The sequence below is a fragment of the Lacerta agilis genome, chromosome 10 (genome assembly GCF_009819535.1).
Source record: "Lacerta agilis isolate rLacAgi1 chromosome 10, rLacAgi1.pri, whole genome shotgun sequence".
NCBI lineage: Eukaryota > Metazoa > Chordata > Lepidosauria > Squamata > Lacertidae > Lacerta > Lacerta agilis.
This window is the reverse complement of record NC_046321.1, coordinates 51848121-51869948: the sequence shown is the minus strand read 5'-3', so window position 1 is coordinate 51869948 and position 21828 is coordinate 51848121.

The following is a 21828-nucleotide window of genomic DNA, read 5'->3' as shown; positions in this document are numbered from 1 at the left end:
GTTAAAGCTATGGTTTTCCCAGTAGTAATGTACGGAAGTGAGAGCTGGACCATAAAGAAGGCTGATCGCCGTAGAATTGATGCTTTTGAATTATGGTGCTGGAGGAGACTCTTGAGAGTCCCGTGGACTGCAAGAAGATCAAACCTATCCATTCTCAAAGAAATCAGCCCTGAGTACTCACTAGAAGGACAGATCCTGAAGTTGAGGCTCCAGTACTTTGGCCACCTCATGAGAAGAGAAGAATCCCTAGAAAAGACCCTGATGTTGGGAAAGATGGAGGGCACAAGGAGAAGGGGACGACAGAGGATGAGATGGTTGGACAGTGTTCTTGAAGCTACTAACATGAGTTTGGCCAAACTGCGAGAGGCAGTGAAGGATAGGCGTGCCTGGCGTGCTCTGGTCCATGGGGTCACGAAGAGTCGGACACGACTGAACGACTGAACAACAACAACAACAACAAGGCCAAAAATAGAAATAAATAATACGAGAATGGTCAATAGCAGAAAGTGGGTCATTAAAGGACTGCTATCCTGTTTCCAGCAGTGTAAATATTAACACTGTCATATGTGGGGATTTTGGTTCTGGCTTTGTGCTGTGTGATTTATTTATTTTTTAAGAATAGATTGGATTTATTTCTTCTCTTTTGAGATGGTCTTAGAACTGAAGTGGCTTTGTTTCAATAATATTTGCAGAGACACTGGTTTGGAATATGCACCAGTAATTGCTGAACTTCTGTAGTGCCTGTGTAATTGCATTTAAAAGAAAGTAGATTCTTTCTGCAAAAATTCTTCCAGAGGCCTGAAAAACTGTTCTACTCGAATTAAAGAGCTGAGTGTGATGATCTTGCCCCCTAGTGGTTTGCAAAGATGATAATTGCTAGTACCACAGTTAATTATTGGCTCTGGAGCTTTTCGGTCAATGGGTGGGAAGTTTAAATCTCAGCAGGTACAATTGCCTCTGAAATTAAAACAACACTTTTCAAATCAAAAGGCCTGATTTATTATTGGCACATGGACACCCAAGCTAGATTGTGGGGGAGGTGATGATGGGGAAACTTCGACAGACAATTCACAGGTTCCCTTTCAAATTCATTAGCATAATTGGAAACGGAAACTTCATTCAGCGGTTTCCAACCTCTGTTAATGGATGCCAAGTATTATTATCATTTTCAAGGTTTTGCCAGCTTGCAAAATGAGTTAGTATGCAGACCTGGGCATCCCACTGCGACGGCCTGCACATTCATTCTGTTTCCAAGGAACGTAAGAGTTAAGGTCATCTAGATGATATTGGCACCATCACAGCCAGTTTTGCAGCTTGGGATTCAAGAGGTTCCTGCCATGCTGAAACCACCATTCCATGCCAGGCATTGATGCAGATTCCAATATGGCTGACTCCCCACCCTAACTTGAGGGTCTGCTCCATAATTCTTTGCCAGGCATTGATAACCAGCAGAATTGTTAGGCCACACTTTGAAGTGTTTGCGTAAGTTGCGACAACCCTGTGAGGTAAGGAAGGATTGAAAAAAAGTTACAGAAATATAAAATAGAAAGCCAAAGAAGGCAGGAAAGTTAAATGGAAAGGGATAGAGCAGGGGTCAGCAAACATTTTCAGCAGGGGGCCGGTCCACTGTCCCTCAGGCCTTGTGGGGGGCTGGACTATATTATGAAATCTTTTTAAATGAATTCCTATGCCCCACAAATAACCCAGAGATGCATTTTAAATAAAAGCACACATTCTACTCATGTGAAAACATGCTGATTCCTGGACCATCCGCGGGCCGGATCTCGAAGGCGATTGGGCCGGATCCGGCCCCCAGGCTTTAGTTTGCCTACCCATGGAATAGGGAGATGGAGGGCTGATTCTGCCATTAGGCAGGGTGAGGCAATCGCCTCAGGCGGCAGATGTTGGTGGGGGAGCCCCAGCCAGTAGTCTCCATTGGAGGATAGAGCTATCATAGCCAGCTTACAACTAGACTGCTGTCTCAGATGTAGTACCATGGTACCATTTTAAACAGTCATGACTTCCCCCAAAGAATTATGGGAGTTAGATGAGAAGTGGACTTGGTTTTACATGGCATGCTTGTTGGAGCTAAGACTGAGGGAACACATGGAGGCCTGGTCCTTTCTGTAGGCCACAATTTATCACCCAGCATTGGCATGACAACCACAAAAAGAACAAACCCACAGGGGTGATGGAACGAGGGAGGAATGAAACATAGTGGAATAAACTATTTGACCACTCCGATCTGGGAAATTGGTATTTTACAAGTGCCACATAATCTCTCTTCCTCACTTGCAAGGAGCTGATCTTTCAGTGTGGCAGCACCGACATTAAGCAATTTGTAATTAACTTCTAACTTTAATTGGCAGTTTTAATGTATGTTTAACACAAATCCTCACTGCCACCTCCTCGCTTATAACCTCACTGATTCCATCTCCTCCTCTTACTGGTCATCTTCTGGATCATTCTTTACAGCTGGATCTTCTCTTGAGGATCTCATGGTGACGCTGGGCTTCTCATTGCATCTGCTGCCACGTTCGTTCTTGAGGCCTGGCTGGTAAAGGGGAGAATTGGGGTTCAAAGTAGGGTTTAGTATGTGTTTGGATTGAGCTATCAGGAGCCTCAGGTGGAGACATCCACGAACCAAAGGCACTTCAGGTGGATTTCAGACTTTTGTGAGTTCTTCCAGGTCCTAACTGCCTTGGCTTTCTCTGTGAGGTACCATGTCTCTTCCTCATAATACTTGTGGCACACCTATCTCTTTTTTACATGCCTGTCTATATCCATCTATTATGAAGGCTCTGCAACTGCAATCCTTCATTCCCTTCGGCACCTGCCTTGCCCAGCGTTTCCCCTCTATCTCTCTTTCCTCATCATTGTCCTCCGTGTTCAGTTTTCAATTCATTATTTCAGCCGCGGTATTTGGGAGTGCATTTATAATTATAAAAGAGCAAATTTTGTTTCAAACCAGTACGGGCTACTTCTGATTTTTTTTTTTTTTTGTAACTGATTTTTTTTTTTTTTTTTTTTGTAAACACAATCATTTTTCACCCCTTCGCTTCTAGTGACACGAAGCTCAGCTGCTCACATAGACAAAAAGTGATAAAAGTATTTGGCTTAGAACTTCATAGAATGATGAAATGTTAGAGGGGGAGAAAGACCCGGTAGGTCATTCTGTGCGTCCCCTGCCGGTGCAGGATCTTGACCTACTGTATCATATCTATTCTAGTGCTCCACTAAGTCTGCTTTTAAAAGAGCAAAAATGATGGGGCTTAACACGACTTTGTCGCATGGGACCATTCTTCAGGCTTTTGAGACTCAGTGTCATGATTTTCTATCCATCATAATATATCTAAATTTAACACTTTTAACACCACAACAGTACCACATAACCTTTATTTCTTTCCTGCTTTTATCCAGTTGGGCACCCATTTTATTAGCTTGCTATTTAATCCATTGAGCCTATCTGTATAGCATATATACTTTCAATTTTTTATATTCTCTTCCTTTCATTCCATTGGTACGCATTTCTAATGAGTGACTCCTTGCCATTTGTTTTGTATTCAGGAAAAAATACACCTGCGTGTCACATCACATGAGTGATATAAACCTGTGTATGGTTGCCATGTCACCCCAATCTCTGAGCGGTGTGAAATTTTGGGGGTTCCAGGTGCTTTCCCAGGGTTTGTGTTTCCTTTCAGATTGTGTTATAGTGCAGGCTGTGACTTCTTGAGCTGAGACTCTTGGGCATGCCAATTGGAAGGTCGGTAGTTCGAATCTGCGCGATGGGGTGAGCTCCCATTGTTCTGTCCCAGCTCCTGCCAACCCAGCAGTTTGAAAGCACACCAGTGCAAATAGATAAATAGGTACTGCTGTGGCAGGAAAGTAAACGGCATTTCAGTGCGGTCTGGTTTCCATCATGGTGTCCCGTTGCGCCAGAAGTGGTTTAGTCATGCTGGCCACATGACCCAGAAAGCTGTCTGTGGACAAATGCCAGCTCCCTCAGCCTGAAAGTGAGATGAATGCCATAACCCCATGATCGCCTTTGACTGGACTTAACCATCCAGGGGCCCTTTACCTTTATGATATATGGTTTATTTTCACATATATACAATCTGAGCCAGTGATGGAGGGATTCACAGCATCAACTCCCCAAAAGCGTTTTGTTTCCCCGCAGAACTAAAGACTTGAATTCAAACAGAAATAAAATATTGCTCCCAAACATCACTTTGACTCTGCATCTTGCTTGCTTTACTTCTTGGTCACACCACACTGCAAAACTCTACTCCAAACTTTGCCTTTGTCTGTTGAGGGAGTGGCTCCCGCCTGTTTACTTCTGACACCAGTGTAAATCATGTATAGCTTTTGGTCTACTACAGTGTCTAGATCTTTATGACATGCATTGCTATCAAGGCAGATATCTATCCATCCTATGTTTGTGCATCTAATTCTTCCCACTGTAGGAAGAACTTTATGAACTTTATGTTTATCTACTGAAATTCATTTCATTACTATTTATCCAGGTCTACAACCTGCCAATATGGCCTTAATTCCCGCTTCTGTCTTTTATAGTACTATCTAACCTGGTCAGCTTCTTGTCATTGTGAGGTTTGGAGCTTTCAGGGTTAAAGAAGCTCAACAGTACGCCCCTCCCACAGGGATGCGTCACAACATCCGGGTATCTGCTGTATGCGAATGCCTATGTGATTTATGTGACGCACTGTTTATTGTCTGTCTTACTTTCGCTTTTGAGCGGACCGGAGAGGCAGGAGATGTCGTCCGAATCTCCTGGAGAAAATCCATGATTTATATGCTTGTAATTAAAGCTTGCTTACTTTGAAACAACCCAGACATTGTGCAATTTATTGCTGGCACGAAAGGCACACATACCGTTGCGCAAGAAGTTTGAAGTTTGAAAAAACTAAACAACCCAGACGTTATGGAATTTATTGCTGGCATGAAAGGCACACATACCGTTGCGCAAGAAGAAGTTTGAAGTTTGAAAAAACTCTGCAAAAGCCCTGGAGAAGCAGGAAAACGCAGAGGAAGCGTAGCTGGACACCACTCCAAGTGCTAAACTGGTTTTGAGGCTTTTCCAGTTAAAACCAAAAGCCCAACAGTCATCTATGAAGTTGATGAGCATCTCCCCTACTCCTTAATCCAAAGTGATGTTAAGCATCATTCATAATAGGTTTAAATGTAAACTCAACCGGGAAAGCCAACATTTTACTGCGGCTGTGACTGGACACTAGTGAGTCAGCTGTTGTTCCTTCAGTCCAGCTGTAACAAAGGCCAGTCTTCCATGCGAAAAAGAGAAAGAAAAAACGCTGCAGTCCTCCACACACTTATCCCAGGATTACTAGAATCATAGAATTATAGAGTTGAAAGGGAACCTGAGGGTCATCTAGTCCAACCCCCTGTAATGCAAGAATATGCAGCTGTCCCATATGGGGATCAAACCTACAACCTTGGCATTATCAGCTGCATGCTCTAACCAACTCAGTAGGCCTTGTTTGTGAGACAATATATGCGATAGGGTTGTGTAGCTCTATTTGTCTAAAAATCTGAGTTCAGTCCATGTTGCAGGTTGCTGAAGTTCAGGTTTTCAACTGAAAAATCCCCCCATACAAAACATTCAGTTCGTCAAAGAGCAGTATCAAAATACCCCCTTGTACCTTTCCCCAGGCCAAATCCAGTGCAAAAGCGCTGTGCTCCATTGACTTGCATGCGGTTATCTAATTTTTTTTAAAAAAAAGTAATTAAAGTTTTTCATGTAAAATAAGAACTGAGCAGAAACATCTGGCTTTCCTGCTCTCTCTCTCTCTCTCTCTCTCCGCAAGAGAGGAAGACACCAGTGTACTGTCCAGTCACATTCTCCTTTTGAATAAGACCTATTATCAGATCTAAAATTAGATATTGCCCACTATCCTATTTTTCATCTTTGGGACTGCCACTGTTATACAATTCATATTTAAGAATTGTGCAGTGGGCAGAAATCCAAGCATTTGCAATATCCCCACCCCAACCAAAGTGGGAATTTGTGCTGGTCATACAGCTGCACAAGAGCCCTGGTTAATAGAAGAAGTTAGCAACCGTACCTACAAAATATCTTCTTCCAGCTCTCATTCTTCTTCTCAGCTAGGGGAAGATCTGTCACATTTGGCAGACGGCTTCAGGGAGCGATGGCAAAACCTTTGCGCCCTTGGCTTCCCAATGTTCCTGTCAGCGCTATGAGGAAAAAGAGTTGGCAGGATATGTGAAATGAAAGAATCCCAGAGACTTGTGCTTAGTAGAGGACTGCTGCCAGCCAGGTTAGAAGCGATGTGCCCTTTCTTTACTGCTGCCGCTTTATGATTTAATTTACTCAGGGTGTTCTCACAAAAAGCCTGGGAGATAGGGGAGACCAGTGCTTTCTTTCTGGTGGCACTCAGCGGTATACAGTACCAGCACAATTTTTTTAAAAAAAGAAATAAAGCACTGAGAATAATATTCTGTTTTAAGCTGAATATTTCTGAATTGTTTCTGTTCTGCTCCAGGCTAATCCTTGGCATGCACAAAGTCAACACAAAGGGCAAACAAATGAAGAAATCCACTTGGCTGACTTAAGGCTGCACAAAAATAATGTTTGTGGACTGAGATGCTGATATTGCCGGAAAAGAAATAAATAGATTCTCTCTTAATAGTTACCTTTGACTGCCTTGTAAGTTGGGGAGAAGAACCAAAAGGAGGCATTTCTGTGACTTCAAGAATGGCGACTCTGTGTGTCTGTCCAGAACAATATAGCTGTTTGTATGAAGATATAATGGAGGGCGGAGGGGCAGACCTTGAAGAATCTGCTGAAGTCTCATGTTTTCTATTTGTATCTCATTTTATTCCAAGGGCATTACATCACAGAGCTGGGAGGGACCTCAGGGGTCATCTGCTCTAACTTGGGATGTTGGAGAATGTTGACAAAAATGGAAACATGTCCAGAAGATAAATCAATCCAGCAAATAATATCGGTATCCACTGTTGTTGCTGCTTTCAGTCACAAGTGATATGGGTGGGCCAGCCCTGTTAATAACAGGAGGGCAAAGTGAGGCAACTGCCTTGGGCGGCAGGGCCCACCGGGGCAGCAGATCCCAATGTGAACCTTTCTTCCTCCCTTGTTCCTGATGTACATCTTCACTCACACCTTCCCTAGCTGAGAGGGATGGGCGTCATTTTGTTGATTCACCTCAGGAGCCAACATGTATTGAGCGAGCCCTGATAACTGATGACATTTCACCCCATTTTCATTGTGTTTCCTTGGCATTGAAATGAATGGAGTGGGATAATTAACTACATAAATACCTACTTACTTACTTACTTTGCCAAACCTTTATTAGGCATTACAAATTACATAAGTATCATAAGTTAAGATAGTGAGAATGACAACATTGGAACAGAAGACTAACTGCAGCAGAACGGAAGCAGTGCTGCATGTGATGAAAGGAAGGCGGAAGAGAAAGTGATGTTGTCTTATCTCCTTCTCAGTTCAGGAGTCTTGCAACTACAGTGGCCAACGAGATCTCTAAATGCAACAACACTCTCCCTACTTGTGATTCACAACAACTGGTCTTGAGAGACATATTGCCTCTGGCAGTGTAGGCGCAACTTACCCATCTATAGCCTTCATGGATTTCTCTGTTCTTTTTCAAGCGCAGCTCTACCATCCTAATCCACCCTCCGTTTTTCAATATACTGTATATTATTTGAAAAGCCCTCTCAGTTGCCAAACTCTCCTCCCAGGTCCAGATGTCTTATCTTAAGGGCAATCCTTCCTTATTTGGCCCTTCTTGTCTCTAATTCATAGCACGCCCACCTCAGTCTCTTAGCGGGCTGGGCATGATCAGATGCTGCAATAGGCATGGCTGATACTGGTAACTCTTTGATAATAGACGCTCAGCATCTGTGCTCATTTTTAGATGTCTTTTGAAAACTCCATTATGCAGGCAGGCCCTTCAAAGCTGAGATTCTTTGCCAGGCAGCTTGACAAAGATTTTAAAATTGTAATTACTGTGTTGTCCAGGTTCTATGCTTATATAGTAGTGCAGTTAATAAATGAAAGAATGAATGAATGAAAACTATGGTCTGCCTGGAACATCATTCAGTTGATCAGTCAAATTTTAACTGCCTGTTCTTTGGCTCTGGTCAATATACCATGATGCTGTGAATGCTACTAGGTAACAGCTTGTCTTTTTCTCTTCTTTTTAAAGTCATGACCATGTCATGGATTCATAAGGGCAGGGAATGAGAATTGCTTGTGCCCAGACCTGCAGCAGCCAGGGGCAGAACTAGCAGCAGAGTGAACTTCTCCTGTTTGCCACCTGACCTGACATCATACTTCTTTGTCCAGACTTTCTGGGAGCAGATGAATTATTTTAGACTGAGTTGTTTCCCCCCACCTTTTCTGCATTGTTATAATAATCCTGTTTTAGTTATGGGTTTAAGTGACATTTCAATGTTATTTAAATCTGATTTATTGAATGTACAAAGGCAGGTAACATATTCCAATACATAAATAAAACACTTAAATTACAGCAATTATTTCTAAATTTGTACCTATACCTTTAGTATCACGTCTATTACCATACATTTGAAGCACATGGATACCTCCAGCCCTTGGGGGGGGACACACAAACAAACCATGGTAACTCACCACAGTAACAAACTACAGTTCCCAGAATTCTTTGTGGGAAGTCATGTGCTTTAAATGTGTGGTGTGTTTATGGCCTAACAATCGCGTAATTTAAACCTGTGTTCTCTCTTGCCATCCATTATGCATTATTGGCCACCCTGCTCGGCTTGTTCCTTTGTGGAAAAGAAACTCTTTAAAGCTGACTACAGAAATCTGTCTTCATCAACTAGGGATGTTACACATCAGAGTTCTGAATAGCAGATTGATTTGATAGGTGAACTTGGGACCTCATATATAAAAATGGAAACCGTTTTCTTATTGATGGCTCTCCAAAGAAGTCAGTAACGTTCGAAACCTCACAAAACCTCAATTGCCATTCCAAGGTCCTAGCCCAGAAATTTGTAACCGGGATTTGGAGTGATTTTGTGCACAAGAAACATCACACATTATTAGTATTGCTCAATAGCCTGGCTTTTGTTGGTTGTATTTTTTTAAAAAAAAACTAATGGGAAATGCTTTGACAAAGCTGTCTTAGAAATAACTGAGAGTAGGTTAGTAACCTCACCTATCCTAAGTCTCAAATAATAATCTTCATCAGCATAATGTCTGAATAAAGTGTTTTTAAATGTGCCTTGATAGGTATTGACAAACTCACTCATAACAGCTACTTAAAAGCCATTATTGTCTAACAGGTTCATAAAATGCATTCTTCAAAGGGTCTTAGTTATGTATTTGCATAATAGGGAAAGGGGTTATGATCTTATGGAAAGACAGAAGAACTAAAGAAAAGCTCTAGCAATGTGGAATATAAAATCCCCATTAGATTATTGAGTAATGCATGTTGCACACATTATCTAAACTTGTATTTATTGTTGGAGTGTTATATTTCTTATTTAAAGATCTAATCTTGGAGATTCTCAACTATTATTTTTATCAACATTTTTCTTCCTTCAAATGCATTTATTCATAGATTCAGATAAAGTCTTCATTGTTGTGGTCAATGACCATCATAAGGAATTTATTCATGGGTTACTGTTGTTCTAATATTCACAGCTAATTAGTAGGATAATCCATCCATTTTGCTCTGCTATTCTCCTGTTGGGATACATAGACTGGGAGAATAGGTAAGGTTATCATATATGTTGCTTGCTAGACCCAACAAAAGAGGAGAATATCCAATTCAATTTGAGTTCAGAGACAATGGTTGGATTCTGAGATCCTGTGAATGGAATTATTCTCCTGGGATGCTTCGACTTATTGAAAGGGGAAGGGGCAATTTTCACTAACTTTTCCTTACCTGCTTGTAACCCTTTTTTGCTCTTCAGATGAGATCCACATGTTCATAATAGAATCCAGTAGCTTTCAACTTTCAGCAAAGTCCAAATGCAACACAATGTGAACATGTCAGCGTATTTTATTTATTATTTGAATATGTATGATATGTACATTCATAAAATATATCAAGGTGGCTTACAACAACAAAATAAATCACTATATCTAGAAAACATAATTTAAAACAGTGAAATAGCTGATTAAAAAGAAAGAAAAAAATCATATAGTGAAGGGGTGTCTAAATACAAGGTGTGACCTGAAAGTTCTGTGAATGGTCACAGAAATCAGACAGTGAGAAATATTCAAACATTCAACCTCATAGGCCTTCAAAATAGGCCCCTTCTGATACAATGCACTGTTGACAATGTTCATAGAACTGTTGGAAACCTATGGAGAAGTCCTCTTTTTGTACTGCTTTCAGTTCCCTCGTCACAGCAGCTTAGATGTGTGAAATGTTGGGAAATCTGTGCCCTTTCAGTACAGATTTCAGTTTTGGAAAAAGAAATAAATCCTGTGCTGCCAGATCAGGAGAATATGGAGGGTGGGACAACTCAGTATTCTCAGCAACAATTTCACATGGAATATGCAATTCTTCCGCCATCATTCAGATGGACAAATGCCGATCCCGCATCAATAACTCACAAACTCTGTCAACATTTGCTGCTGTTTTGCTCGTCGATGGCCTGCCACTCATACACTCTCTTTCAAGTTACAGCTTCATTTCTGTACACAATTGTGAGCATTTCATGGGTTTCCGATGCCAATTGTATGTTTGAATATTTATCGCTGTTCGATTTCTGTGACCATTCACTGAACTTTCCGGTCACACCTTATAGTACAGTTTTCAATGGATGTCTGAAAGGAGGCAGGGATGCTTCCTGGCAGACCTTTTCAGGTAGGGAGTTTCACTGGGCAGGGCCTGCCACACCAAAGACTTGGTCCTCAACCAAACCTCAGGGGCATGGGGACCTACCAGAAAGGCCCCACCAGAGGATCTCAGTGACTGAGGTGGAGTATAAAGGATCAGATGGTCTTGAAGGTATGTTGGGCCCAAGTTGTGTTTGGCTTAGTGAATCAATAATTTTAACCTGGCCTGGTAGCAAATCATCAGCCAACTATGATATTATGTTAATGTTTCATGTGAATCATGAAACCCATAATTCTAAGCCTTACTTGCTTGGAATAGTCCTGTTCCTCTCAGCGGGAATGTTGTGTCTTTAAGGCTGGAATGCTATGCACATTTACTCGGGATGGAAGACCCACTGAACGCAGCAGGATTTCCTCCTCCTGAGTATATATGTATGAACTCTGGCTCCCATCAGCCCTAGGAAGCATGGCCACCAGTCAGGTTGATGGAAGTTGTAGTCCAGCCCTTTCTCCATTCCCAGTGTAGAGGCTGACTGAGGACCTATGCTCCTTCCGGAAGCCGTGTTGTGCAAAGAAGCTAACAGTGTGAATTGCTTCTTTCCACACAACTTGAGAGATGGACACAAAGCATGCTGCCGTACATGTTACAACCGCCATGTGTACTGGACTCTGTATGTGGTATGTAAGAGGTAGATCAGCCCTTAATTAAGGTGATGTTTCATGCCATACCCAAACTTCTGTGTGTCTTAATAGACTCCATAGCGAGTGGATTGTTAACAAGAAACGGAGGCACTTTCCTCCTATTATGGGGCAACAATGCAATTGCAATTCTAGATGGCTAACAGCAACAAAACTGCTTTAGCAAATGGCTAGAGTCAGCTTTGCCCTCATTATGCTTTCAAGAGGTTCCTTACATTTGGAGTCAGCTGCAGTGCTGATAGGCAACAGGGATGGGGAAATGTAGGCTTTTGATATCCAGTGTAGTATATTATTTTTTGCACCTGGCAGTTGTTCCTATGTTGAGTGTTTGTTTCTACTTTAATGAGGAGATCAACTTTCATCCGATGAGATGTGCGGGTCACTTTGTAAATGCACGCACGCACACACACACACACGCTTTCTCTAAAGCGATGTACCAGCTGGAAATTTTGACTTTTAGCTGAATTATTTCTCCACAGCAAATGGTTTTCCTTTTGACGTATTTTAATGTACCTACACACTGTGAGGAAGAGTGGGTGAACAGAAAACAGGCTGTTTTATTAACCCAGCAGTCACCTTTGAGTTTCAGAAATGTCCACTTTTTTTCCTGCCTTTGTACATAATCCCAAGAGAATTGTACCTGGCTTCCCTTGGAATAACAAAGTCCGCCACAAGCCTCCAAACATGATTGTTAACTGAATGCCAACTGTTTCTTCTTATCTTTTTTATTTTATTTTTAGTGGCACATTAGGGATTGTGTGTCCTTATGGGTGGACTGTTGCAACCATAACGTTAATTTAGCTTTCTATTTATGGAAACCGTTCTCTCACTGTAACAGACTGACACTGTAGAAATTAAATTAGTTGTGTCTGCATTATTTGTGTGTCTGTGTGTTTTTTTTACAGTGATTTTTTTTTATGTTCCCCAACTGTGCTCAGAGTTGGGCAACATAAAAAATAGAACTATGTTAAATGTTCTAACAGTACTACCTCTTCAGCTGAGAGGAATTTCTCTGAAACAGAAAGATAACGAACCCCCAAGAAGAGGCCATTTGGCCCTAGTCAATGCCCTCAACCCCCACTTTTTTTTAAAAAAAAAACAGTGACCAAATATAACAGATCTTTTTCTGCTGGTACATTTGAGTCCTTCCTTCCAAAACATAGGGCACATCTAAAAATAAGTTTGCTTATGCCCTGCTCTGTTGTTTACTCCAAAGCAGTGTACAAAAATAATACACACACAGTATTCAGCTAACTTTTACTCAGGGTATATTCAGATATAAATTTAAAATTCAATGAGGTTAGACAAAGCATGGGCTTCCTTTCTTTTTTTGTTGGTGTTTTTAGACTGTATTTAGTAGCAGGAAGGAAGTGAAGCAGAGAGTTGTTTAGGATCTGAAAATATGAATAAAGTTATCAATATATTGGAAGTATTGTTGACTGCTAATGAGCGCCCTTGACCTGGCTTGCTGCTTCCTTTTTTTCTCATTTGGCACCTTCTGTGTGCCATTTGTTTCACTTTCCTCCACTCTAGCCTGGGGAAATGAAGAATTTTTATCTCCGCACCTCCACTGTCCGCCAAACAGAGTTTTTATTTATTCCTCATCGTGTTTCAAGGCCCTGTGGGCATTTGTCTCCTATCTGAGTTAATGTGCCGTAATGATCTACTCCTGCCACACATTCCTCTTCCTATCAATCAACAGGAAGAAATGCTGATTGAGATGGCTCCTAATAAGACCTAAGAGTAGGCCAGTTCACATTAGTACAGTGTGCCAGCTTTCCTTGTTTTCATGCAATCCGCCTTTAATTGGGAGCAATACCTGGGACCTGCCTCAATGTTGCCCCATTAGGTCCTGCTAATCTCCCTCCTCGGGAAGGAAAACCAACAGCTTCATCTGCACAATGACTTCTTCTTCGGCGATCACTCATAGCCAAGTAAGATTGTCTTCCATAAACATGGTTTTAACAATGAGTCCATAAGTGACTGTGGAGGCCAGTTCTGGGTCCACACATCCTTCCACAGTGGGGACATTGGTTCCCGGATTGGAGATGATCATGGTGTGGATTTGCCAAGCGTGCCTTCCTCTTAGCACGTTTCTCCCTTGCGTCCTGAGTTCGTGTGTCTTCAAAGCCCATGGCACCTTTGGTAAAGGCTGTTCTCCAGTTAGCAAGTGTTTCCCAATTGTTGGTGTTTATACTACTTTTTTTAAAAAAAAGATTTGCCTTGATACAGTCTTTAAACCTCTTTTGTTGACCACCAGCATTACGCTTTCCATTTTTAAGTTCAGAATAGAGTAGTTGCTTTGGAAGACGATCATCAGGCACATCTCACCTCGCCACACCTCTGTGGCAATCCGAGCCAGGTGTACTCAATGCAGTGTGACTTCATGTTGACCAAAATAAGACCCTGTAGAAATATCGCCTTCCATCCCTTTTGGGGGACCATAAAGAAAGAAAGAAAGAAAGAAAGAAAGAAAGAAAGAAATCCACAAGAGAAATGGACAAATGAGTGGATTCTGCTGAGACAAAATGTTGCAGCCTGGAGTGCTCCTTTTCAGTCCTCCACCCATGCCTTCATCCATGAAACTCCACTATCCAGCTTCCACACTCACGAGGAGAGGGAGAGAGGAAGCCCTGCTCAGGAGCAGGGCAGGGAGAGCTGCTCTTCAAGGGGAGACAGCTCACGAAGCTATAGGGAACCCGAGCCCCTTTTGCAAACAGGCTCCTCCTCCTCCTCCTCCTCCAGCTTATCACAGGAATTGTCTCCATACGAGGGAGAGGAGCAAGGGCTCCGTGACACTGCTGAAAGACCCAGCACCACCAGCCAGACAAGATTGGACAGAAGCCCACAGCTTCCGACACAGGCACAGCGCAGGGGGGCTAGAGGACCCAGGAGACATCGTTTCAGGGTGCCGAAAATCTGGTGTTGGGCGGGTAGCCGAAGGAATGTACTTCCGGATTCTGATAGTGATTGAACAGTCATGTTTTTGACTAGCTCCGCTTGTAAATAGCTATGCTTAATAAATAGCTTCAGTTTTTCAAAAGAGGCTTTGTTGATACTCATGAGCAGCACTGGGGAAGATCCTGACAGATTTCCTTGTCTTGTTCTTGTTGCCACCTCTCTTGTCCCTTTCAGAAACTCTCTCCCACAAATGGGGAAGCTGTAGCAGATGTTGCTAGACTACAGCGCCCATCATCCCTGACCGTTGGCCATGTTGGCTGGCGCTGATGGGAATCCAACAACACCGGAAGATTCCCCATCCCTGTTCTACGCTATTAAAAGCAGAATGGCAGATATTAAAATTACTCAACAGGTGTGATGTTTCCTATTGCTGTATCTCCATGCTGGGGAAAGTTTCAACAGTGGAATTTCTGCCCTACATGCAACTCTCAAAGGCAATAGGAGCGGGGAATGGAGGGGGGAAAGTGTGAATCCTCTTATTGACAGGCCAAAGGAGTGTCACCCTCTAACAAACTATTTCATTGTGCGAACTCTAATGGAGATGTGTCAAGTAGCCTTACACCCAAGCTATGTGCCAGTTCTAAAACACAGTCAAGTAGAAACCGCCCGAGAAGGAGATCTGCTTGTGAAATGGCAGGGCTGCAACTTTATGGAAGAGGGTGTGATAATTGAATTTTGAAAAGAGCTGACATCTGAAACGAACAGCATTAGTAATTACGTGACATCCTGAAGGATGATATTAATGATTCTTATGCAAGTGTTTGTTAAACCTGTAATTCAGATTTAATGACTATCCAAAAGCCTTTATTATAAGAAAAAGAAACTCTCACTTTGTTCCCGAGTTTAATCTCCTTTGAAGCAAAATTTCTCTCTCTCTCTCTCTCGAAAGCAGGAGATGTTCAGCTTCAATTAGCATCTGCCGAAGTGAGTGGAGAGTCCCCCACTTCCCATTTATTAAGGACGGAAAGGAATAAAAGGCTTTGCCACAATGATACCATTTCATTGTGATTTGACCCTTTTGGATGTTAGAATTGTCCTTGATTATATATATATATATATATATATATATATATATATATATATATATATATATCCTCTCTCTTAATTTGGGGAAATAAATTCTTTATTATTAGAATCCCGTGAATAATTATTTCTATTATTTGAATCTGTGATAGAGTTCTGTATGCTGATGCAAGGGGGAAGATGATTTCACAAGATGGACCCAGGCATAATAGAGGAGAAAGCAATCACACAGACAGTGGTTGGTCCTCCTCTGCTGACTTCAAACCAAGTCTGATTTGCAAAAAGCATTAAATTGTCGCTGTGCCGAGGGCAGCCCTCCTGGAATGCTTCTGGTCGTTGTCCCCCCCCCCCCCCCCGAAAAAAACTTTTGCTATTCTACTTTACTATTATTTTAAAATTCTTATTTAAATAAAAAAGCACACCTATCAGCATATATGTTTCTATGATCTTCAGTTCTACAGTATTCCATTTACCCACCAGGTTGACTCGTAATGGTTCCCTGCTTTTCTACAACTGCCAAGCAACCTGTTTGGTTGTAATACTAATTAAACCCAGCCTCGAGGATGCAGAACTCGCAAGAAAGTGAACCGCTTTAGCGGGGTGGGTGCAAACGTGAATTTGAGCTCTTCGTGGTCTTGTCAGCCTGTAAATATATATAAAAGAACCCTCTAAATTAATCCTGCGTGCCATTTTCTAATTAGACTTAAAATGCAGCTGCTTGAAAGGCCCCCAGAAGTGATGCAAGGTGCCAAATTAGTGTTGCTTTTGCCGAGAAGGTGTTCTTCTCAGGTCAGGGAGCAGATAACAAATGAAGCAGTGTTCTGAGGCATGCATTGGGCTGCTTGTATAAGAGCTGGCTTTCGGATTAATAGAGGAATGCAGTTTTTAAGAACTGCAAGTCCCCTAAGCTTCGTAAAGAATGGCAACAATTCCTCTGTTGCGTTCCTGTTTGGGTCGATCGACCGCAAAAAAGTGACACATATCAATGTGTCTGCCCCACTGTTTGCATCTGCTGTGTCTGATCTATAGCGACGGTTCTCATCGGTGATTCATGCTCTGCCGCTTGAAAAGGACAAGCAGGAAGTGAATTTCCTACTGCTAGGACTCTCGGCCAGTATTCCTCTGATTTTAATATGGCTTTGGGCAAATCACTGAGACTTTGGCTTGCTTCATTTATTAACCGGATGTCAGGGTGAAGATAAAATTCCTTTTAAGGGTGGATGGAGCTGCCATTACTTTTGTTACTTTCTTCTTTTCCAGAAATGTGGCTGATTCCAGAGGGGTGTCTCCTCATTAGGGATGTAGGAATTATAGAATTGTAATCTAGTCCAGGGAGAAGGAACTGGCAACCCACTCCAGTATTTTGCCATGAACACTCCATGGACAAAAGGAGAAGCTTTGAGAAGAAATTCCAAGGCATGCTCTGGTTCATGGGGTCACGGAGAGTCGAGCATGACTAAGACGACTGAATGACGATGAATCTAGTCCAATCATTTGCCCAATGTGGGCCTCGAACCCATGACCCTGAGATTAAGAGTCTCATTCTCTACTAACCGAGCTATCCCAACAATTGGCACTGTTTTCCATTCGACCTTGTATGTGTCCTATGCAGCGCTGCTTCTGTTTCACTGCAGTTCATCTTCCACCAAGCAATGGTCAAGCTATGTAACTTATGTAATTTACTTAATTAATAAACGTAATTAGTTACATAAATTAATTATGCTATGTTTAGTTAGAATGTCATTAATTTATTCCACATCATTCATTTCAGTGCTATGGAAACAAGGGGTTGGAAACGTAATCAGTTCATGGACTGAAAAGCGATAGTGATCACAGTTGCTGAGCTGATATTTGTTCTGGACATGGGATGAATATACAAACATTTCCAATTTCCTCTCCCATTTCCATCATAATTTTTCAACTTCTCTACTCCACATCCTACTCAGTCCTTGTTCTTCTGTTGTAATTTACATGCAGCATTGCTACACTACTGAGACTACTGGGTATTGCACTTTTTCTGTGTGTACATCTCACTATGTTTTGTCCACATCTCTGGGCAGAACATACCTATTTTGAGTGGAGTCACCTGTAGCTTAGCATGCATTATAACCATAACTATTGTGGGTACCATACTATGACCCCATTTTCATTTTTCAATCAGTCTTTTAATTATTGCTAAAGCCCATTTCTACCTTTTCTTTTGCATTGAAAAAGAAGCATACTGCTATTGCACCATACTGCAATAATGCTATTACACCATGGTATTATAACATTATAAAACTCTTTCATTTCTAAAAATCCTAGCAATGCTGCTTTACCAATAATAAAAGATTGATTAAAAAACAAAACAAAAATGAGGTTATAAAAAGGAGCCCACTGCAAACTTTATAATAACAGAAAAATGGTTTATGAATCATTCTTAAAGGTAAAGGGACCCCTGACCGTTAGGTCCAGTTGCAGACAACTCTGGGGTTGCGGCACTCATCTCGCTCTATAGGCCAAGCGAGCCGGCGTACAGCTTCCGGGTCATATGGCCAGCAAGACAAAGCCATTTCTGGCGAACCAGAGCAGCACATGGAAACGCCATTTACCTTCCCGCCGGAGCGGTACCTACTTATCTACTTGCACTTTGACGTGCTTTCTAACTGCTAGGTTGGCAGGAGCTGGGACTGAGCAACGGGAGCTCACCCTGTCATGGGGATTTGAACAGCAAGCCCTAAGCTCTGTGGTTTAGACCATAGCGCCACCCATGTCATTCTTAGCCCTTCTGAAAAACCCCAGCATGTTCAAGAACTGAATTTATCTTACAGATTAGAAAATAAACATTTTATTTAAGTGGCCTACCAATTAAACCAATGGATGTTTGAAACTCTGGTTTGCATATAGAAATATGGAGTGGAGCTTTTTCTAGCCCCTGTGCAACTACTTTTTCCATATCTCGCTAACAGTGCAAAACAGTGCATAACTTCTCAGAAATTGGTCCAAAAAAAAAAAGTTCAGCTTGCTCCCAGCCTAATTATCTTAATTATGTAATAAGTATGTAGTGATTTTACAGGTTTAGGAAATAATTCAGAGGTGGTTAGTTGTACAAGGTACTAGTATATTGAGCTTTCATTGAGGTTTGTTTTTTGTGTTTTTATAACTAAATTTGAAAATTCAGGCAACTACATGTGCATAATGAATGCTTTAATGCAAGAAGTGGCATGTCAACCATGGAGACGAAAAATATTTACATTAAATGTATTCCTCCCACACAACTAATTAGCATGTTAGCCTTCATCTATCCACTGTATTTTCAATTTAGTAATTGAAAAGCTTTCTTAGGCTCACTATCTTAGCAAAGTGACAGAGGGCAGGAAACCGGGGCAATAATTACACCACCTATCTCAGCCTGTTGTCAAACATCAAGCTTGTTTCAAGAAATTGAGCATCAATACCAATTAATCTTAGACCTTTGTTTTGTAAGTTGCCTCCAAGGAGTCTCTCTTGTTCAGTAGTAATGGTGCATTTCTTAAAAAAAAACCCCAAAATATCTACCTAGTCTTGCAAAAATATTGAGGTATTAACACAAGCATATCAATAGCAGGCATCAGGGTATCTCTCTCTAGCAATGTTCTCACTTGAAACGGAATCAAGCCAAGTTAAAAACACTCACAAAGAAAATGCTGAATGAAGTGTATTGAGTTTGGCCTACTTAGAATAACAATAGAATAACAGAATCTTAGAGTTGGAAGGGACCCAAGGGCCATCTAGTCCAACCCCCTGCAATGCAGGAATCTCACCTAAAGCATCCATGACAGCTGGCCGTCTAACCTCTGCTTTAAAAACCTCTAAGGAAGGAGAGTCCGCCACCTCTCGTGGGAGTCTGTTCCACTGCTGAACAGCTCTGTCAAAAAGTTTTTTCTGAATGTTTAGTTGGAATCTCCTTTCCTGTAACTTGAAGCCATGGGTAGGCAAACTAAGGCCTGAGGGCCGGATCTGGCCCAATCGCCTTCTAAATTCGGCCTGCGGACGCTCTGGGAATCAGCGTGTTTTTACATGAATAGAATGTGACCTTTTATTTAAAATGCATCTCTGGGTTATTTGTGGGGCATAGGAATTCGTTCATCCCCCCCAAAAAAATATAGTCCGGCCCCCCACAAGGTCTGAGGAACAGTGGACTGGCCCCCTGCTGAAAAGGTTTGCTGACCCCTGCTTGAAGCCATTGCCTTGGGTCTACCCTTAAGAGCAGGAGAAAACAAGCTTGTTGCCTTTTCCATGTGACAGCCCTTAAGATATTTGAAGATGGCTATCATATCTCCTCTTCTCCTTCAAGTGTTCCTCATAAGGCTTGGTTACCAGACCTTTGATCATCTTGGTTGCCCTCCTGTGCACACATTCCAGCTTGTCAACATCCTTCTTAAATTGTGGTGCCCAGAACTGGACACTGTATTCCAGGTGTGGTCAGACCAAGGCAGAATAGAGTGGTACTATTACTTACCTTGATCTGGACACTATACTTCTGTTGATTCAGCCTAGAATAGTGTTCGCTTTATTTTTGCTGCTGCATCACACTGTTGATTCATGTTACTTCTTCAATTTAGTTGACCTCAAAAATTTCCGGCAGATTTAAACCTTTAAAGAGTGGATTTTTGGAGTCTGGAAGTTTAAAAAACTAAGCGGTGAGAGATTTCAAGGATGCCAACACATACCTTGGGTTGGGTTTCCTTGGAATGAAAGTAGTAAAAACTGGTGGTGTCTTCATACCAGGATATGCCAGCGATTGAATTTGGGACCTTCTGCTTGCAAAGGAGATGCTCTACTGCTAAATGTGTGGAACCTTTGGCGCTCCACATGTTGTTACAACCTCCTCCATCCATGGCCATTGGCCATGCTTGCTTGGGCTGATGGGGGTTGTAGTTCAGCAATATCTAGAAGGCTAAAGGCTTGCCACACCTGTTCTATCACCAAGCTATGGCTTGTGATACCCGTTGATGGGATTTTTCTAAAACTGCAGTGGTGTGTGGGGCTGCTTTCTTAAAAGCCCAGGACCATGTGGGAAGGCTGAATTGCACAAGTTGGTTCCACCAAATAACAACAAATGTATTTTCAGGGAAGGAGACCCTGTGGCTGTCTAATGTTTGACTCCAGTTGCCCTCACCCCTGCCCAGCATGGGAAGGCTGGACTTGACAATATCTGAGGAGCCACAGGTTTACCTATGTCATGTTAAATGGAGGGAGGGGGAAAGTATTACATTTTCCCAGGTTCAAAATACTTAGAGAGCTCAGAAAATACTGTATTTCCATGACAGCAGTGCAATCTCGAAGGAAAATGTGAGGAATGTACACAAGTACACAAATAAAAGAATTGCATGTTTATTGTGCAGTGATCTGATTGTGTGGGTCATATCATGACAAAAGAAGTAAGGTAAGATCCATCACTTAGGCTAATCTGACATCTTCTGCCAAACATACTTTGCTCCCTTAAAGCCTCACGGATGTCAGTGCAATAAGTATCCATATTTAGAACTATGGGGTACCCAGCAGAAAATAGAATGAAGCATTCCTTCAGAGGGAAGCCTGTTGTGAATGACTGCTCATATTAAGGAGAGTGTTATAGTCAAAGGGAAAAGAACTGATATTCTGGGTCAGTCACAATTCATAAAGCAAAAATCTCAAGAAAGTCAAATACTAGAAAGTGTGTGTGTGTGTTGGGAAAGTCAAATACTAGAAAGTGTGTGTGTGTGTTGGGAAAGAAGTGGGGATGAAGAGAAAGAGCGAGAGAGAGCGCTAAAATTCCACATTCCACTTATTTTATCCAAGACTGCATATTTATTTTGAGATTAATTTGGCATATGCAGTGTATATTTGCCAAGATTTCCCCCCCTATTTAAATCTTCAGTTCCAAAGCTATGTTTTTAATCCTATTACTGCTAATTGAGTGAAGTCTGCAGTCTTTTTCAGTTAGGTGAAGTTCAAATTGTAATTGGTTAAAAAAAAGCACAACATAGGAATGAAATATTAATATTTTACTCCTGAATTTTTATTATTTCCACTTTAAAATCAAGACAGTGGTGAAAACACACGTGTGTGCGTGCACACACACACACACAGCATTTTGGGAGGAGAAGATACTGATTTGGAGCTTGTGGGGAAATTGGTTCATGGAGCAGACTGATTAGCAAAGAAACAGATATAATTGTCAAGACTGTACATTAAAGTTAAGTATTATGCTAACTCTTCAGTGGCATTCACAACGGTCAATATGTTTTCATTTTTTAAGAAGCACAATGGGTGACATCCAGTGA